The 19,534-nt window shown below is 47.7% G+C and overlaps 1 protein-coding gene across 20 annotated transcripts in view; it reads right to left on the bottom strand.

The window, feature by feature from the left end:
* NRXN3 (neurexin 3) overlaps positions 1 to 13,011 on the bottom strand; it is a 1,483,875-nt gene extending 1,470,864 nt beyond the window's left edge. For all 20 annotated transcript variants that reach the window (XR_006783762.1, XR_006783763.1, XM_045822497.1 and 17 more), the window contains exon 1: positions 12,762 to 13,011. The gene's annotated coding sequence lies outside the window, so the exon portion shown is untranslated. The remainder of the gene's footprint in view (positions 1 to 12,761) is intronic.
* Between the last annotated feature and the right edge of the window lie 6,523 nt (positions 13,012 to 19,534).

Below are 19,534 nucleotides of genomic sequence, written 5' to 3'. Positions count from 1 at the left end.
CATTCTATTTTGCAATAAGAAAATCCAGTCATTTTTATAAGAAGATAACTTGTTAAACACAACAACAACTACACACATACAAAAAAAAGAGTAACTGTCATCCAAAATCCACAACCTACACACAAGCCAACCTTACCACCCCATACCACCCCCACATCCCACTCCTTCTCAGAGGATGCTTCCCCACCTTTCTTTTTCTGTCTTGATTCCAGGGATCTGGGGAATTGAGGAATTGCCTTTGAGTGTTAGCCTCATCTAGGTCAGAGCTCAGTATTAAGGCAGCCCCCATTACTTCAAGACTTGGAGAAAAGCAGACCAAAAGCCCACATGTCCACTCCTGGCATTCCTCTTGCCAGAACCACCCCCATCAACCCTGGAAGAGAATCCAGGCAGGGCATGGAAAAGCTTCCATCTCATGGAGCTCCTGTCTACAGGGAAAGTAAGTTTAAAAAATGAACTCCCATGTCTTAGCAAACTTCAGGAATTTCATATTTTATCAGTGCCCCATTAACACATCTCCTTTCTCTTCCTACAACTTCCTGCCTTGCCTTGTGGCTCCAGACCAAGTCCAGGTCCTGAGTCCCTGTCCTTCCCACCTCGCCTCACCTGCCCAGTGTAGATAAGTTCAAGGTGGCCCAGGAGACCACACAACTCAGGAGCACAGGCAACCTCAGGTGAACACACAGGGAGGGTGTTCAGGAAGACACCCTACAGAGAAGGGACGGAATCGCAGGTGACAAGCATCTCACGAATTAGGGACAGGTGGGGATGAAAGGTGGGGGAGAGAAGAAGGGGACAGAGTGCTAACATTTGCTATGGACACCCAGGCCAACAGACCTAAAAGGAGGCTGGCCTGGTAGCTCTTACAGAGGGGAGAAAAATGGAGATCCCTCAGAGCACAGAGGGGCCACCAGGCCCCAGAGAAGCCTTTGTCCCCTCTGTCCTCTGGGCTCTCCCCAGCCCAGAATAAGCAGGCCTGTGGGTCTGGAGGAATTCCCAGCACTACCCAACAGGTGAGGTCCAAGCAGCCCAGACAAGGCAGAATTCAGAGAGGTCCACCATCTGTGAGCTTAATGTCTCAATACTTCAGTTTCCTCCCCTGCACAAGGGGACAAGAATTCCTCCTTTCCCTAGTTGCTGTGGGAACTCAGTGAGAAAATTTGGGTAAAGCATTTGGCACAGTGCTTGGCATCTAACAGTTTCAAACATGGCCAGGATTATCAGCATTTTCTTAACTTCTCCGGTTTTCCTCACCCTCAGCTTGTCCTTCAGCTCTCAGAATGAATACCAATTCTTCTGACCCACCTTCCCACTCTGAGGTGGGATGTTAGAGGAGGGTCAGACAAACCTAAGTTTTAGTCCCAGCCTGGGCACCTCCCCATGCCTCAGTTTCCTTATCTGTAACAAGGCAATGATAACAACAGAACCTCCCTCCAAGACTTCTTTTGAGGATGAGGTGAGGTGACACATGTGCAGCCCTTACCACAGGGCTTGCATTAAGTGAGCACTTGATAAATTCTAGCTATTATTTTGCCCCTGACCTTAGCATTTTTAAAATCCTCACCCAAAGATATATTTTTATTATTATTATTGATTTTAGAGAAAGAAGAAAAGAGAGAGAGAGAGAGAGACTGATGTGAGAGAAAAACATCAATTGATTGCCTCTCATATGCACCCTGGCTAAGGATTGAACCTGCAACCCTTTGGAACGCTGGACACCCAACATACTAAACCACCTAGCCAGGGCCTGACGTTATCATTTTTTTAGTAAAGACTTTTATTTCTTTATTTTTAGAGAAAGGGGAAGGGAAGGAGAAAGAGAAAAACAAAAACATCAATGTGTGGTTGCCTCTCATGTGACCCCAACTGGAGACCTGGCCCACAACCCAGGCATGTGCCCTGACTGGGAATCAAACCAGTGACCCTTTGGTTCGCAGGCTGGTGCTCAATCCACTGAGCCACGTCAAACAGGGCCTGACTTTATCATTTTAAATTAAGTCTCCATAATTCCCAGAGCCCCCAGGACTTTTTATTCAGAGAGCTCATCATAATTTGTAATTATTTATTTATTTGTTTTGTTTAATATTTGCCCTTCCACCCAAGCTTAAAGTCCATGAAGGATGAACTACATGTCTCTCTTGATTGTGGCTGTATTCCCAGCACCTGGTACTGTACCTGGATACACTAGGTGTTTAATAAAGATCTGTTGGGTGAATAAATGCATAAGTAAATGAATAGAATATTAGCATTGGCATGAATGATCACCAAGGTCCCTTCCAGCTCTGAGAGCCTCCAACTATTCTCTATTTTTTGACAGCGTTGGAAGAAAAGTTTCAAATGAGCCCCAGAGAAGCTGTTGCACTGATCCCCAGGGAAGACTCGGGATGCTTGCTGCTGACAGACTTCTGAACACTCAAGTTGTGCAGAGAGTTACTCTGATTTTTTTAAACCCAAGAAGGAAAGCTGCCAAATTTCCAGGTTGGGATCATCCTCTCCACCCTCAGGGCTACCCACACAGGGCACTAAACAAGGTTCTGAGGTGGGCGGGAGGGACCCCTCGCCAGGCAGATGGGCCTTCCTGTGTCAGCAGTGGACAGCCAGTCCTCAGCAAAGAAGGCCAGACCTCATGGAGCAACAGGCGAACACAGCCTCTGTCCTTACCTCTTCCAGCCTCCAGAAGAGAAAAGACTTCACATGGACATGCATGGAACAGACAGGGCTCTGGGACTGGCCCTGGATTTTACAACCTCACCCAGGCTCAGGAAGTGCTTGCTTTTCATACAGATTCCCAGGCCCTACCCCAGAACTTCTAAATCAGATTGGCAGGGGAGCTTGAGAACATGCATTTTATAAAAACTCCCCAGGCATTTTGATATATACCCAAACCTAAAAATTACCATTCTAAATGAGAGGAAAACAGATCCATATAAGCACTGAGCCCCACCCTGGAGACTGGGTGTGTATAACCAATTACCTCTGCACTTCTAACCTAACTCTGGAAGCAGAAACTGGCCCAGCCCACAGACACGTGCTTTGCAGCACAGGCTCTCCTCAAACACTGATTTGCAAGCCCGATGGAATCATGTGGGGACCTTTAAAACATACTGATGCACACACAGCCTTATCCCTGAAGACTCTGACTCCGTTGGTATGAGATGCAGCATAAGTTTGGGATTTTGATGTGGTGATTCTATTTAATATACAGCAAAGTTTGAGAATTGCTCTAACTTACTCTCACTACCTAGCTCCCAGCTGACCAGTGCAGACATAAACTCCCCAGGACAGCCTTCACCCCATCAGACAGTCAGCCTGAGAAAGAAGGGGACCAAGGGGTGTTCACATCACAAGATCCTGGGATTTCTGGGGCACAGGATCTTGTCAGATGAGATAAAGCTAAAAGTTATAGGTGATTTGCTGAGTAGGCTTTGGTGTCCCCAGTGTATATGACACAATAGGACACAGCTGTGAGAGGCCTCAAAGTCCTCTTTAGGCCCAGCTCCTCCATTCACCAACTCTGCAACCTCAGGCAAGTTAACTTCCCCATCCCCACTCTCCTCACCTGTAAAATGGGGCCAACATTACCTAATACTGGTTCACTGCATCCTCACAGCTTTATGTACAAAGCACTTAACACAGTTGCTGGAACACACTAAAAGCTCAATCTTAGCCAACAATTGTATATGTCAAATGGTTCTTTTGGTTGCTTACAAGATGCTTCATTCTTTCCTCTTTTAGAACAGCTCAGACCTTTGGCAGCTGTTCTACCAACCTCAGATACTTACTACTCTTCTAGGGCCCCTTTTTTTGTCAAGCTTGATCATCTCTTGGCTCTTGAACTTGCTACTTAATTTCTCTGAGCCTCCGTTTCCTCATCTTCAAAGTGGAGGTATCAAAGTATTACTCCATATTCACTTAAAGAACCAGGGAGCTAACCTATGTAGATTGCCAGCACAAGGCCTAGCCCAGGGTCACTCAGTAAACCAAAGATGCAGGGGAAGGTGAGGAACAAGTGTTTCTCCCCCTTGATGGAGGTTCACCCACTTTGGTAGCCAAGGGGTACAAAGGATGGCTCCTGGAGATCCATGAGGAGCTGGCAGTTCCAAATTTGGAGCTAGGGGAAGGGGCTGCCCTGCCTCCCCTTCTCGCTCCTGGGCTGTGCTGAAGAATGCTGACTCCAGCTTGGGGCCCCTTTCACCAGCTCCCCGTCTTCCTCACTCCATTTAGTTCTGGCAATCCAATTCCCTTTCCTCCACCCGGAAATCGATGTTTAATTAACACATTATTGGAAAAATAAACACAGTCTTCAATGGGACTGCAATGAAGCTAATGCAGCTCAGCTTGGGGGCTGCAGACCATCCCTTCAGCCAGTAAAATGTTCTTCTCTTCCCTGCATCTCAACCCAGAAAAAGTTCCCCCTCTTCTCCCTGGAGTCTTTAGCTTGGGAGATCCCTGTGTCTTCCCTCTGTTTCCTCCCTCCTTGTCCCTAAGCAGAGAGACCACCCATCCCTTCTTACCCTTGACCCTATGACAGGGACACATAGGGAAGGAGGAAGAATTTGGTGTCAGTGCATAAATCACTGCTTCAGGGGAAGAGGCACCTCCTTCTCAATACCCCCAGCTTCAATCTGTGAGGCTGTGGATGGTTCCATCTCCTCCCTATTCTCCACTCCAGACCAGCACTCATCTAGCAGCTATTGTGCCCAGGCTGGAGGAGGGGAAGGGGCGCAGGGAAGGCTGACCATGCGGATGGGCCCCAGAAGGCCCTCTCCAGTCCTCAGGCCTCAGGAATTAACCTAAAGATCTCCCTCTGGAGAATTTTCTCCTCAAGCCCCCATTTTAGGTGCTCCACATACCACCCCCTTTTTTCCAGGGTTCAGGGTAGAGGGCAGTGCAAGGTCTCAGAAAAAGGATGAATTCTGGAATCAGATCCAAGCTTGAATCCAGGGTCAGGCAGTTCTCACTGTGGGGTCCTAACTAAGCTATGTAATCCCACTCTGGGTCCTGGTTTTCTCACCAGACAAATGAGGGAGGACAGGACCCACCTAAAGGAAATAGAGCAGAACACCTGTTCTGCTAACAGCAAGTACTAGATGACTGTCCATTCACCAGCATCTTGCACAGAGGGACAGGCCATAGGGAGGGTGAGCCCATCAGGGATCAGGGCCACAGAACAAAGCAGAGATAGATAGGCTGCAGGCTCTGTGACTTCTGTCAGCCCACTACCATTCCCAAACAACCAAATTCCCCCTCTGACAAGGTGCCTGAGCAGGGAAGAAGGCACTTGAGCCACCATGGGGAACAGTTTCCAAAGTGCTATCAAAAAGACAACCAGCAGTGCTACTGCTGGGCCAGCGGCTTCCCCTCCCTAAGCCTAGCATGCCTCTGACTGACAGAAAGGGGACAGAAGAAACATCTTCATCAGGTCCAAGTTGTGAGTCAGACACTCAGCAAGTTCTCAGACTTGGGGGACCAGATGACTGGCCCACACGGGTGGTGTGACACAAGGGTTAAGACCAGAGACTTCGGAGCTAGGCCCACTGGGTTTGAATCCCTTCCTACCCTTGTGGCCTTGACATGTTATTTAACCTCTTTAGGCCTCAGTTTCTTTTTTGTAATACAGAGATGATAGTAGTACCTACCTCAAAGAGTTGTGGGAAGATTAAGTGAGATGATGTATGTCAAGTGCTTAGCATAATCCAGCACACAGAACTCAAATGTTGGCCAGTAGAAGTAGCTGTAGTAAGAGTACTTAGGATGGTGGTGGTAGTGATGTTGGCAGTAGGACTAGTTAGAACATTCAGATCTTAATTATTTACAAAGGGGACAAGTGAAAGTATCTCTGGAGAAAGGCTCTGCTCTTAGCCACCTTCTTGCCCTAAAATTGCATTTCCCTTGCTGGCATGCCCCTTTCCTCTCTCTATCCCATTAACAGAAAGTGGGTGATGTCATCTCAAAGAAGGATGACCATTTATTTTATCATCCAAACCAGGACACTTCTGAGAGCTAATAATCACAGTAGGACAAAGGCCTACATGGGAACTGTCTCTGCAAACCAGGACATCTGGTCACTACATCTCAAGGTCACACAGAAATGGCTTCATGCCCTGTCTCAAGGTCCTGGCAAAGGTAATACTTCCCTACTTCTCTGGATCTACATTTACTCTGGCCCCCTCTCCCCCACTGCATTGACCCATGCAAAACACACATACACAGACACACATGGCTAGGAGCTCTAACCCCTTCCTAATTCAAGGTCAAAGCCAATCCCAGGAGTGGAGCAAAGGGACTACTAGGGGCCCTTCATCCACATTTCATGACATCAGGTTCCTCAGCCAATCTCTGGAAATAAAACAAAACAAACTGAACCGAGTATCTAGACCCAAGCCTCCCTCTTCTGAGAAACAGGGCTAAGTCAGGAGAAGCACACAAGCTCCCAGGTTATCTGACTCCAGACACCAGCAGTGTGGACCCCTGAATGGACCCATGCTGTGTCTGAGAGTAACCTTGGTGGGCAGGGCTATGTGAGCTTGAGAACCTGGAGCACCCCACGGGGACTTCCTCCTCCTCCAGCACATTCAAAGCACGACCTTGACCAACACTCAATGACTCCAATGGCCCTGGAGTGTAGCCCACCAGTCTTCCTCATACCTCCCTCCAGCTCTACAGGAAGAGTCTGTCCTCTCTAGCGGCAACTAGTCCCACCGACCTCCTCAAGACCCTACTTTCCTCCGACTGAGGAAGAAAAACTGAGGGGGACCCCAGGCAGCCACCAGCACAACAGCTGATGAGAGAAGGTGCACATCCCATAGGCAACATAAGGTGTGGCGAGAGCCCAGCCCGGGCAGCCAGAAAACCTAGAAAACCTAGATGCCAGCTTTGCCTCCAGATCAAACTTGACATTTGACTTTGGACAAGGCATTTCAACTCTCTAAACCTCAATTTTCTCATCTGTATTGGAGGGCACTGAATGAGATGATGGTGAGTTCATCTTCCTTTACCAGTAATAGTACAATGTAAGGTTCATGAACTTGGGCTCTGAAATAAGACACATCTGAGTTCATATCCTTGTTCTGCCATTTTACTAGCTTACTTTATGTAAGTCTAAGCCTCAGTCTTCTCCTCTGTCAAGGGCTAGTATTAAAAGTGTATTACATTGAGCTGTTCACTGAATGTAAAAAAAAAAAAAAAACTTGGTACAGAACTTGGTATAAATTAAATATCTCAGAAATGGTAGTGTTATAACTACTGTTACTACTACTGTGATGGTGATGTTGATTGCCAGTATTAGAGGAGATCCAGTCACTGCAACCAGGCAAGAAGAAGACCTCTCTATATAACTCAGAACGTTCAGTACTTTGTAATTCCTCCAGCATATCTGGGACTTGCAGGAAGGAATAAGACCCCCAGGAGTCAAAGTTCAGCTTTCCCAAAAGACAGGCCTCAAGGTGCTAGAGAAGAAGAGAACCCCAACACCATGTGGTCCTTTCCTCCAATCAATACATATTTGCTGAGCACCTATTATGTGCCTAGGTACTGGGACACCACAATGAATAAAAAAAAGACAAAGTCCCTCACCTCCCACAGCCTGCATTCTAGAGGGGAAGACAAACAAGATCGCTTCAACACTTCACTATATAAACAGTATTAGGTAGTGATTAGCCGATTAGAATTAAAGGCAGAGTAATGGACTGGAAAGTGGCTGGGGGTTGTGTTGAGGGGACTATTTTAGAAAGGCAGCCAGGAGGGTCCTCTCGGAGGAGATATCACTTGAGCAGAAAACTTGGAGGAGGGGTGGGGAGCAGGCCCCACACACAACCCCTGCCGGAGCCCAGTACTGCCACCTGTGGCTGGCCTAGCCACAGTGCTGCACTCCGGTTATCTGCAGAACAGCCAGGACTGGTTTCTGGGGTCAGAGCTGCCATGTCCTTCCCCCAGTAGGAGCACCCCTGGGGGAGAAGGGCCTGACCACAGCTGACCAATGCACCTGGCCGCCACTGCATTTCCCACGGTGCACTTGGGAAGGGCCAGGTCTACTTTTGCAAGTCTCCCATCCACACACCAGGGTCACGTGAGGAGAACACGCCAGGGGATGCCACGAGCATTCTTTTCTGTGTGTTTGGCACAATAATTCGCCCCCTGAAGCATCTCCTCCCCATTTCTCCCCTTTCTCTGGCAATGACGTAAACCTCTCTCCCTAACTCCTCAAGGTCAGCCTCAGGAAGGGAGAGAGACGTCAGAAACGTAGGACAATTGGTGTCTTGCTCTCAGGATTTTTTTTTCCTTTTAAGCTAAATATTTTCCAATTTTATGTATAATTGCAATAAAGATGAACACCCTTAGCCAAAGGAAAGGAAAAGTGGTATCTGGTACTGAAGGTAGCCAGAGCCCAGGAGAGTTCTGGGGCTTGGGCCACTGCCCTGCCCAAGGGCAACTGCAGCTCACTGGGGCTGCAGCCTCCAAGGCCGAGCCCTCAGGGGTGGCTGATGCCGTGGAAAGTAGAGCCATCCTCCTGCACTCTGCCCAGGGCTCCCAAGGTGGCAGGGAAAACCCTCAATTTCGCCCACCTTCAGTCTGCATCCACCCACAGTCATCCATGAGCACACCCGCCCACGGGCTTGCCTGGGAGCTATGGGGACCCCGTACAGACTTCCTGCTGGGAATCAGAGCTGTTTTTTCCCCTCCACCCTCTTCTCAAACACCCTGACAACTTCATTGCCCTCTGTCCCCCACCGAACACCTCCACTTTTTGCCTTCCACCTCCTTCAAGTGAGGGAAAGTAAGCTTCCCTTCCCTGTCACCCCCTCACCTCTCCAGAGCTATCGGCACATACATGTCCAACAAACACCCTCATGCAGCATACACAGGCAGGCAGCCTCCAGCCTGAGCCGCACGCAGAGTGTTGACAATCCCATGTTGTCCAATTGGAGGCACACCGGCACCAGACCAACAAAAACACCCCTCCTGCCCCCACCCAAAGGCAACACAAAGGCCGCCAAGAATTTCAAGACCAGATGACATCCACAGAGCGAGAGCTGGGTCAGACAAAGACATCACTCCATCCTCCCAACACACCACGACAACTCTGGGATATTCTGCAGTGCCCTCTGGCTTGACACAGCCCACTGAGCAGAGCAGTGTGTGTTGGCGTGCGTGAGAGAGCGCACATGTGTGTGTGGGGGGGCTGGGGGGTCTGTGTTTCTAGTGTCCAGGCATCAAATCTCCCCAGAGGTAACCCAGTCCAGACTCCGCTTTCCCTGGGTAACCTTCCCCTGATGTGCCGCAAACATATATTACATGGATGGTTAAATTGGATCATTATCACCGGGTGCTTATTTGGCAAAAATTCATTAATGTCATCTACCCCCATTCCAATCCCCTTTTCATGAGGTCCCCTCCCCCAAAGACTCTCCAACATGCTAATCCCATGAACTGCGACACACCACAGCTTTCGGGAAAGAATAATGGTGAAAAGAAAGAAGAGAGCGGTGTGGGGAGAAGACATGGATAATGGTACTGCATTCCCCGTATGAAGACGGGTGGAAAGGAGCCATGGTGGAGGTAGGGGTGGGGAGAGCCATAAAGGGGGATGGAACCAAATGAAATCAAGCCTTTGGTCGCCTGTGTCCGTGTAAGAGTGTGTGTGCAAAAGCGTGTGCAAGTGCGTGCATAGATGTGCCGACTGAGCCCTCCTATCAGAAGGCTGCATCCGTGTGGCATGTAGGAGAGGCCATCGCACCACTGTTGTGTTGCAAAAAAAGAAAAAAAGGGAAAAAAAAGCCGCAGAGCCATCAGAATCAGAATTTTCTCATCAAGATGGAAAGGACTAGAGGAAAGGGGGAGGGGGGAGGGGTAGGAGAGAGGGGTGTGTGGAATAGGAGGCAAGAGCATGGCAGAATTGGGGGAGGGTAGAGGGGGAAATTGGTGGTGGGATGGAAAAGATTGCATGCACACAGAGACATAAACACACACAATACCCAAACGCCAACCCCACCGCTCCACTGTTCGCTCAGGACTGACAACCCGTCCCCCACTCTCCGCTGCCTCTCTGTGCCCCCAAAGCTGGTGCCGATGGATTTCTCTATCTCAGTTTTGCAGCAGTGGGCTAATTACAACCAAGCCCCCTCACCAAATTAACCCCTCCCCTCCCTCTCTTTTTTTCTCTAAAAGGCCAATTGAAGAATAATGTGTTTTTAGAGATAATGGATTTTTTTTTCCCAAGGAGAGAGATAAAGGGGATGCAGGACAGAAATTCTGCAAACCGGTGACTTCCTACCTCACCTCCGTCTCCCCTCATGTCCCCATACACTGTAGCATCTCGTCTACCATTTCCAACCATCCCCTTGTCCCCCACCACCCAAAAGAAAAGACCTTCCTACCATGCACATCGACAAACACACCAACCGCCACCCAATCTCAGTAGCCGATCTCAAAACCCCAAGCATCAACCCACCTCGACATATCCTTTCCCTTATATAAGCAGCAAATCATCAACATATTTAGTAGAAACACAGCATTAAAGAGAAATCAACAAAAGGAGGCCAGACCCCCCGTCATACCCCCAATAATTAATAATAGGGAGCTACCAGAAAAGCAAAGACGTAGTTGTCTCTCAAAATCTAGAATTCCTTTGATTTCTGGCCCCTTCATCTTAAGCAGCAATTTTTTAAAAATTATTATTTCACTAGAAAGGGCCGGAAAGCTCCAGAAAAGGGCATTCGCACAGTCCGGTTGTTTTTTAAAAATTAACCCAGCCCTGTTGCTCACTTTAATAGCGAACTTCCAGCGTCCAGCCTTTTCCCCCTCTTCCAGAAGGAAAACTAGCTCGCAGGATGAACCCCAGGCTGCAGAAAATGGGCCAAGAGCCCTTACTCTCCACTCCCCAACCAAAAAAAAAAAAAAAAAATCAAACAATAGGGATATCTCTGCACAACCAGCACCTGTCTGAAATGTCGTTTGCCCCAATATGACTTAGGCAGATTAATCCAGAAGATTAAAAAAATACATATATATACACCAGCCTGCCTATGTCTCTCCCGCTCCATCCCTCCGCCACGTACCCAGTATCCCTTAGGTAAACTTGCCCATCGTCACCAGCGGGACCATTTTAACTTGAAAGACGATGCAGAAGCCCTTGAACGATGAAGGGAGGCTCTACCCAGAATGGCAGATTCATAAAGGGCTAGTTTTTCAGGCTCCCCAGACCTAACCTCCAGGTGCCCCCAGATAGACTATCCTGGGTATGGAGTCACCCAGCGCTCCGGGAGTTCAAATTTCCATTGGAACCTTTATCACAAAGGCAAACGGTCATCTGACCCCCCGAAACTACACCGCCTTCCAGGTGTGAGAAGGAGCCCCTCTCCCTCCCAGGGCCATCCACAAGACCCAGGGCAGAGAAAGAATGAAAATGTTGGGGTGGAGAGTGGTGGTAAAAGAAAACTATCTCCCCAAGCGGGAATGGCCGAAGGGAGCGGGGAGATGGCAGCTCCAGCTCTCCCAGTTCTCCTTTTTGGTCAGATGATCTCTGACCTTTGCATTAAAATAATTAAAAAAAAATAAATAATGATCATGGGAAAGAGATCCTACTTGACCTAAACCCCAACAATGGTTGGCAAAAAATATCATTTTCTTGCTGCATGACAATATTTCTACATCCAAATCAAAAGAGGAAGGCATTTCATGGAGGAAAGGAGAAATTTAATTTTTTTAATAAGTAGTCACAGGGTAAGTCACCTGCAAAGCAGCCGAACCCATAGGTTGGTATTACATCACTGGCCTAAGAAGAGATGGGGGGTGGGAGGAACAGATTTTTGCCCCAGTGTCATCAGGAAGATGTTTCTAAAGCAGTTAAGTTTTGTGGTTAGAAAACAGAGAGGGAAAGAGCTGAAACTCTGGGCACAACACAATGCCTCAAAAAAACAATACATCGAACCAGCCTCTAAGGTCACTGAGAGCTTGCAAAACCCACAGTGCTTACACAGAGTGGAAGTTTTCAGGCAAGCCTGCTACTAAATCATTAATATAAACAAATGGAAGGCAGAGGAGGAAGGTTCCCTTGTAACCGATCCAAAGAGGAGCGGACACACGTACACACACACACACTCCCTTTTCACCTTCTCTGAGTATGCCCACCTTCACAACGAGACAGCAGAAGTCCAACCTGAACCTTCAGGCTCAAGAACCCCCTCCTGACACTCCCCCCGACCCACCCCGGTTCACACTCAAACACACTCACATTCGTACACACCTCGACTCCTCAACGGCCAGGGAAATCCCTGTCTCAGTTCAGTCTTGTCAGCTTGTGACCCTCGGGGTGTCGCTTCTTTATTCCTCATTTGACTCAGCCCCTTCCCCAGAAAAAAATAAGAAGGAGGAGGGAAAAGTGGCTAAAACATGCCAAAAAAGTATCTGCCCAAAACGAAGTGATGAGCACACATCACTTCAGACTAACAATCCAAGGAAATAGGGGAAAGACTTTTTTAAAAAGATTTTTTTAAATTCTAAAACATTCTGACTTTTTGCACGTCTGGAGCAAAAGGACCCAACTTCCAGGAGAAGCCGAAGGAAAAGAAAGGCAGTTGAAAAGCCATTCCCATGGTCAGTGGAGGCTCTCCGATCCAACATTCAGAAAAAAAAAATCTAGGTTGGTCGCTCCCAGCTGAAAACTTCTATCCTCTCAGGAGCTACCGCCTCCCAGAATGAAAGGGGAACCTTGAGTTGTTTCCCATCCTGCCTGCCTGCCTGCCTTTCCCCGGAAATCTTACCTTTCCAGTTGCACAGAAGATTTAGGATCCGTTTGTTTGTTGGATGTTTAATCAACTGAGTTTGCTGGGTATGTTTCCTCTTCTGGGAGGTTCAAATTCCAGAATCTTTCTCTCTCCTTTTCTTTTTCTCTCTCTCTGGGAGGGAGTGACAGGGAAGAAGGGAGGAGGGTGTTGGAGGTGCGAAAAGCAGGTCCTCGGTGGTTGGAGACGCTGGCAGCTTCAAGAGGGGAGGACACGCTCGCCTCTGCCTCTCAGTGAGTTGCATGCAAGAGGAGATGTGTAGGGCTGAGCTCGGAGCCTGAGACTGCCGGAGGAGCCCAGGAATTTCACGCACTCCAGAGCCGGCCCCTCCCTCTCCCACACAGACCCAGGCATTTAAAGAGACAGCCTGGCTGCCTGGCTCAAGGCTTCACAGCCTCCCTGACTGTTTGGCAAACAGCTGAGAAAATATCATCAGAGAGGGGCACTCTGCAGCCCCCTAAGACTAAGAGGCCATCTCAGGAGCTTAGTTCTCCCCTCATCCAAGCTTGAGGAAGGTTCTTGACTACAACTGAAACAGGAATAAAAATAAAGGCAAAATCCTCACAGCTTCAGTAGACTAAGCCACTTCTGGAGATGCATGTATCTCATTACAGACTGAGGGAGTGAAAAGGACCCTGCCCTAAAAGCGTGCCTCAGTTTCCCTGAGTAGCCATCCCTCCTTACAAAATCAGGGCAATCCTTGTGGATCTGGTGGAGGTTAGGCCTGTAACTAGGACACAAATCCATTCCTTCAACAAGCCCTTAGCATATCAGCTAGGGTAAGGTACAGTGCATAGAATGAGGGCTGGGGACATAGAAATGAAGGTGACAAATGGGGCTTCCCCTCCAAGGGCTCCTAGTTGGGAAGACAGAGGCACAGCTAACCCTATCCCCAGGAGGGGGTTGGGCACCTGTAAGCTGGCGAGGATCAAGAGGCAAAGATCAAGTGCTGGGGTGGATTGGGAGGATGGCTCCCTTCTGTAGCTTGCACCCTGAGTCCAAAACCTAGGTATTTCCAGTGCACCCAAACTCTTCAAAACTCTTCAAAACCCATCTCCAGTGTTGCTAGATTAGCCTGAGCCTGTAGAAACATTTCCCCAATCAAGCCTACACAAGAGATGACAGTTGGTAGCACCACACAAAACACTTTGTTCAGCATCAGGCCCCGGTGCCTCCAAGTGGGAAAACACCCCACCCCTTTCTTGTCCTGCCTCCCCTTTCTAAGGGCTGCATCATGCACCCTTCCTCTGGCTAGCACCAATGGCTAGAAGACCCATGAGCTGCTGTTGGGCACTTACCATGTGCCAGCACATAGATCATCTTGTCCTGTCCAGTGAAGTTGGTGCTGACCATTGTCCATTTTACAGTGGAAGAAAGCACAACTTTAGAGGGCAGTTGTGCTCGCTCCCCAAGGTCACACAACTGGAAGTAACCAAGAATGAATTTGAACTCAGGTCTGACTCCAGAGCCTGCCTGCTCGGCCACAGTGCTATATTGCCTCCCTGCCCTGTGGAGTGGATCTTACATTTCTGCCCCTCACTGGACATTCTTCCAGCCACCCCAGCACTGCCCAACTCAGCGGATTTGATAGCACATGCACTGGGCATTGTGCTCACAGGAAACAAAAGGAGTAAGTCAAGGTCCTTGCCCCACGGTATCCACTATGCTTTGGAGGAAGACAGAGGTGTGTCCCTAAAAGGCGAGGGGAAAATGATAGTCATGGGATCAATGTAAAAGAAGCTCTATGGGATTGTCAAGGAACAGGTGATAAATTTTGATTTGGAGATGGGGGCTATCAAAGCAAGTTTGGTGGATAAAGTGGCATTTGGGCCAGGCTTACACACATGCAATTTCACCATCCCTAGCCTACTTTTCCATCTGTTTTACTTTTTGGATCAAATCTCATTTTTTTAATGTTTTCTTGGGTCCCCAGTCTTCCATGCCTCCATGGTATCCAGCACATAACATGCACACAAAAATGCCTGACAACTTCATGCATGACACCTGATTTCACACCTGCTTATGCTAGACCTGAACTGCCCTGAAACCTGATTCTACATACCCTCCTTACCTGGCCTTTTCTGAAGCCTATAAACTTTACTTGTTCTCCAAGTGTGAAAGTGAAGTCCGGAGGGCAGAGTGCATGGTGTTGGGCAAGCCAAGCTGTCTGCAGACTCTGGTGGGAAGAACCATGCAAAGGAACCACCATGATCTAGCAGGACCTCAAGAACCAGGCCCGCTGTAGATTCACCATTGGAAACAATAGAAAGGGACCTAAGGGATCAGGGGACATGAGAGCATAAGCTCAAAGGGAGAGTCTGAGGACTCACTGCCCGACAGAAAGAAGTCAGCTCCCATAGGACTCCCATAGGACTCCTCTGACAAACAGCAGCCATGAAAGGACATACCCCTTGCACGTGTCCACTGCACATGTGCAGGACAACCTAGAGGTTAGGACATATAGCTGGATTCCAGCCCCACCTTGGCCAACCAAATTCCACATGATTTGAATAGTTTTCTTTCCCTCTCCAAGTCTCACTGTCTTCACCTACAGAAATCATAATACCTGTACTGACTTCAAAGGATTGTTACAAGAATTAAGTGAGAAAACACACACAGAACACCTTGCCCCACAGAAATGCTTAACAAATGTCTGCTGCCTCTCCCCAAAGGTCTGCCTCTGCCCCTGCATGGGATTATTAATTTTGGACTGCCCCCTATAGTTAGCATTCCCTTATTTCATCATTTCACTTTTAATATTTTAGCGTACCGGGGTATCACTGTAATTACTATCATTCATTTGTTTTTAGCCCTTGTGCTTCCTAATCCACTTTACCTTGTGTATTTTGAATATACTGGTTATTATGATTTTATTCTATTAGTATGGATGTGGGCTTCTTAAGTATTAGCTATATTTCATTTACTCCGGTATATCATTTTAGTCTGTCTTTTATCATGAGATCTCTGGGCTCACTTTACTCATTCTTCCATGTCAATTTCACTAACCTCCACTCTGCTCCCTGTGATCCAGTATTCCATTGGAGAGTTCCAGATTTACGAGGATGGATATGTACAGAACAGCAGAGAGAGACAACTTCAAAGACCATAAGGCAGGTCGCCTTACGTAATGCAACCATAAGCACAAAACTCTGTTGGGGATTTGCCCAAATGATGGTGCCATGTCAGCAGTGACACTGATTTCTTTTTTTTTATTTTCACCCAAGGATATGATTTTTATTGATTTTAGAGACAGAGGAAGGGAGAGAAATGAGGGGGGGGAGGGAGAGAGGGAGAAAAGAGAAAGAAAGAAAGAAAGAAAGAAAGAAAGAAAGAAAGAAAGAAAGAAAGAGAGAGAGAGAGAAAGAAAGAAAGGGAGAGAGAGAAAAGAGAAGAAGGAAGGAAGGAAAGAAAAGGAAAGGAAAGAAAAGGAAAGGAGAGGAGAGGAGAAGAGAAGAGAAGAAAAAAGAAAAGAAAAGAGAAGAGAAGAGAAGAAAAGAAAAGAGAAGAAAAGAAAAGAGAAGAGAAGATGTGAGAGAGAAACATTGATCGGTTGTTTCCCATACATGCCCCCAACAGGGACTGACCCTGCAACCTAGGTACGTGCCCTGTCTGGGAATCAAACTCACAACCTTTTGGTGTACAGAATGATACTCCAACCAACTGAGCCACCCAGCCAGGGCAACAGTGATTTTTTTAAGGGAGGACTCAGTGGGGGCAACTAAAACCTTAGTCCCTGTGTCCTGGGCTAAGCAGGCCACAGTCAGAGACCATTAGGTTAGAAGTTTCCCTTGCGGCCCTACCTTCCTTCCCTGGGATGTGTGGCTTCTGCCTTCACTCATTCATAGGGAGGACAAAACAAGACAGAGTCTGTTTCAGCTTTTCTTAAGTGTGTCATAGCAGCACTTTGAGGATAAAGCAAGGAACAGTTTCATCACCAGTCAAAAGGATAAGTTGTCCATGACACTCTGGGAAAACAATCAAGCTAGTATAATGACGATAATGACAACAATAATAATAATCACCACCACCATACATCACCCTGTTGGTCATCTACTTGTCAGCATTGTGGTTAAGATCACAAGGCTCTGCCAAGAGGACACTTGGGTTCAAATCCCAGCTTTACCGTTTGCTGGTGGCGAGACCTTGGCCAAGCCACTAACATTTCAAGCCTCAGTTTTGTCATCTGTAAAATGGAAAAGACCATCCTCAAACCTATCCTGGGACAATGAGATCAGAAATAGCTATAAGAGCAAATTGAACGTTTGCAGTACAGGGTATTGGTTGTCAATATCAGAGTGGATTTTAAATATTTAGTATCTGAATTGGTATGGGCAGCGACTAATCAGACCAGAAACTGGCTATACCCCATGGGTTTGACCCTACCCATGTGTAGCAGCTATCAGCCCTACACCTTGGCATTGTCACCCCCTGCCAGGCACTGAGGTAAGAACTGGGCAAGCACGGATGCATTATCTCACTTAATCTTCACAGCAAGTTGGCTTTATTATGTTATCTATTGAAGTAGATTCCATTGCATATTTATGAACATGACTATGCCTATAAAATCAGGGGTACAGGTAAACAGACTTAACATGCATTCCAGTTGCCCTGATGACTCATGTATGGGAATTCCAGGGGGTGCTTTGGCTGGGAATTAATGTTTTTAACATTATTGGAGAGGTTCATGATTTTAGCTACCGACTCTTTCAATAGCCTTTAGAAGATGATGCTAATGGTCAGCAACCTCAGCTTCTTCATCCATTAAGTAAGTGGGTATACATACTGTTCTTTCTGAGTTTCCACTGCTCTACCCAAACCAACCCTGGGAACACCAAAGGCTTCTCAAGACAAGCCCAAGTCACTAGAAATTGAGCATTAGACAGTTCTGCTAACCCCCAACCAGCACTTCAGGAGCGACAAGGTCTCAAGTCCCCATATGCCTTGCTCCTGAGCAGATTTCAAATTTAGCCTCAAATGCTACCAGTTCAAAGCACTTTGGCCACTGTCCCTCGAAAATATCCCTGGTGCTCTGCTCTCCTCTCCTCCCCCCCGAACCATGCTGCACGGCTGGTCTACCAGAGTTTATTTGACTTTCTGTCACCTACATGATGATGTTTCCAGTGTTATTAATAAGTGACTGCTTATTAATTAGTATTATTAGATATGCACCATGCAGTGCAGACAGCACCACAGAGGGCCTGGCGTCTCCAAGGAGAGGACTTAGACAGAAATAGTTGTGCCTGCAGCCCAGTAAGAGGACACAGGGTGCCCACAGCAGCACTCCCCAAATTCTGAAAGCCAGGCACCTGCTCAGCAGAAGTGTGTTCTCATGCAGAACAAAAGGAGAACAAATGAATATAAGATTAGCAGGCACATGAGGGCCTAAATCCAAAGGGGAGCCTGAGATTGCATGCCCTGAGTTGGTTAGCTCCCAGGGAATGTTTCTAGCTCCCAGCATCCCTTCCCCCAGGTTATCTGCCCTCACCCCCAAGAGGACACAAGAAAGGCTAACTCCCAGGAAGGCCAAGTTTCCAACTTTCAACAGCAATGGGGAGCTTTCTACCCTCATTTCCTCTTCCTACTAATTCCACTGAAATGAAGTATCTTCAGGGACTCAACAGCCAGTAGAAGCCTCCCAGCCATCTCCCTGAATTCAGCAGCCTTTTACCATCTGAGAGGAACCAGCCCTCAGGGCAGGACTCTCGTCCAGTCTGCAGCCTCGGGGAGATCCAGGCTATGCTGTGGAATGGTCCCCTGCAGCGTCCTCCCGGAGCACCCAGGACAAGCAACTTGATTAGACTGATGATTACAGAGTATCTCACCAAAACGCTTGACCACAAACAAAGCTGAAAAGGAAACTATTTCCTCCCACTCTGATAATTTTCAGAACAATTTTAAATTTTCCTGCTTGGGGATCAAATTTTAACACAGTCCAGGTATATTTGGAGTGTTTAATGGGTTTGAATGTTTGAGTGGCGCAGAGTTACCTATCAACACTTGATGGCTGCTTTCAAAAAAATCGTCATTTTCTCCACTTATGATGGAAGTTCTTGTATGTGTTCAGTTTCATTCCTCCCACCAAGACAGGTAAAGGCAGCCTGGGTGGGCAGAGCCACTCTTCGACTGAGGCCCAGAAGTTGGGGCCTGAGTCTCTGGGAAAAGCAGCACACACCGCGTGAGTGGCGAAGGCCACCAAGTCCAAGTCCAGGCTGCACAGGCTGGAACCCAGCTCTACCACGTACAAGCTTCAGCACCTCAGGCAAGTTGCTTGACTGTCCTGTGCCTCGGTTTCCCCTTCTATGCAATGAAAACTATGATAGGGCCTGCCTCATAGGGTTGTGATGTGGATTAAGTGAGTCAGTATTTTTAAAGTGCTCAAATAGTGGTTTTCACAGTATAAAGGCTATATACATGTTTGATAATTTTTTTAAAAAATTCCCATGGATGTTACTCCCAGGCGGGCCTTAATAAAAGCTTCCTGATAATGGCAATGGAAATGTGCTGGCTCTGGAACATCACGGGACCCAGGTCAGGAAAGGCATCAACTCTGCTCTCATTCCTGGTGACTCTGTTTGTAGAGGTTCAACCAGGCCCACTGCTGAGGCCCGTTGCCCTGTGCCCCTAGCCAGCCCTCTTTCCCATCAGCTCTCTCTCCCTCTTGCTAGACAGCCCTGGTACCATCCCTAGCCCTTCATGTAGTCAGCTCAGCCCCCAGTGCAGACAGAAAAGGCAACACCAGCATCATGATCTTG

This window comes from Phyllostomus hastatus, unplaced genomic scaffold (genome assembly GCF_019186645.2).
Source record: "Phyllostomus hastatus isolate PE091 unplaced genomic scaffold, TTU_PhHast_1.1 phas_scaffold_501, whole genome shotgun sequence".
NCBI classification, from domain to species: Eukaryota; Metazoa; Chordata; class Mammalia; order Chiroptera; family Phyllostomidae; genus Phyllostomus; species Phyllostomus hastatus.
Note: the sequence above shows the minus strand (reverse complement) of the source record. Positions and strands in the feature narration are given on the sequence as shown.